A 1,764-nucleotide genomic window follows, 5' to 3' on the forward strand; every position below is an offset into this window, starting at 1 on the left:
TAGGGTATCAAAAAGGATAAAAAAAAAACAAGACCCATATATTTGCTTCTTACAAGAGACTCATTTTAGAAATAAAGACACTTGCAGATTACAAGTGAGGGGATGGAGAACCATCTATCATGTTAATGGAGGTTAAAAGAAAAAAAGAGTAGATGCACCAACATGGCAGAGAAGTTGGGGGACCTGAAGTTCCCTCATTCCTCAAACAGCAATGTTGAGGCCAGAGGACTTTGAATTCCAAGAGTCCGGGCTGCAGAGTGACAGAGAGATCTCCAGGGGCTCACGGGGACAACCTGGCAGGCCAAAGGTGTGTGACCGCAAACTGGGTGAGACAAACCGCTGCGTAGGCTTGGAGGGGAGGGGTCCCTTTCTGTAGAGAGACAAAAGGAAGAGAAATAGAGGCTGTGAAAGTGTAGGACTGTATTTGAACAATAGATAAACCACAGACTAGTGATCAGGAAAAAAACGGAGAAAGATCCAATCTCTGCGGGGCTTTCTCTGGACTCGGGCCAGCTGCCCTGTTTGCATGCCTGGGGAGGAGGGGCACCAGCCCTGGGCCTGGTAACTAGTTCAGAGGTGCAGTCTGCAGTGGGAGAAAGCAATCCTCTTCCTTGAGTGCTGTGGGAGGAAAGTATTCAGCTTTTCAAAGGACAAAGGACCCGGCAAGCACCTTCCAGCCGGAGGCCATTTATCAGCAGGGTGATCGGCACTTCCCTGAAACCAGGGTGTGTGCAGTGGGAGACTTTAAGACATCAGGGTTTGAATCCCAGCTGAGTTCCAGGGAGGCATAGTACTTGGTGGAGTGGGACTAACTGCCTAGTTCATGCCTGCACAGAGAACAAACTGAGGGTTGCTGGATGGGAGGCAGGTGGGGGGAATAGGCTAATAGGTGATGGGCATTAAGGAGGACACTTGTTTGGATGAGGACTGGGTGTGATATGTAAGAAATGAATCACTGGGTTCTGCTCCTGAAGCAAAGACTACACTGTATGTTAACTAATTTGAATTTAAATTTTAAAATGTACCACAATATTTGTATACATCTATTAAAATGGTGAGAATAAAAAAATACCAAGTGCTCAGAAGTTCCAGACCAACCAGAACTCTCCTACACTGCTCATGTAATGCAAAATGGTACAGTCACTCTGGAAAACAGTTTAGCAGTTTCCTATGAAGTTACACATACACTTACCAACTCCACTCCTGAGTGTTTGCCTTAGAGAGAAAAAAACTTAGGTACATACACAAATGAGAAGGAGTTACTCATAATCACTAAACCCTAAATGTCCACTAAAGAGTAAATAGATAAACTATGGTACATTTATATAATACAGGACAAGTGGGGGAAAAATCTATTGGTACATGTAACAATTTGTATAAATCTCAAAAGCATTTTGCTAAGTGAAGGAAGCCAGTCTCAAAAGGTTAAATGCTATGTAATTCCATTTAAATGACATTCTCAGGAGTGCCTGCGTGGCTCAGTCGGTTAAGCATCTGACTTCAGCTCAGGTCATGATCTCATAGTTCGTGGGTTCGGGCCCCACGTCGGGCTCTGTGTTGACAGCTAGCTAGCTCAGAGCCTGAGGCCTGCTTTGAATTCTGTCTCCGCCTCTCTCTGACCCTCCTCTGCTCACGCTGTATCTCTCTCTCTCTCAGAAAAAAAAAACATTAAAAACATATGACTTTCTCAAAGATAATTATAATGATGAAGAATCAGTGGTTGCCAGGCATTGGGGTTTGGGAGGGCATGATTATAGACTTAAA

This window comes from Crocuta crocuta, unplaced genomic scaffold (assembly GCF_008692635.1).
Source record: "Crocuta crocuta isolate KB4526 unplaced genomic scaffold, BGI_CrCroc_1.0 scaffold505, whole genome shotgun sequence".
NCBI lineage: Eukaryota > Metazoa > Chordata > Mammalia > Carnivora > Hyaenidae > Crocuta > Crocuta crocuta.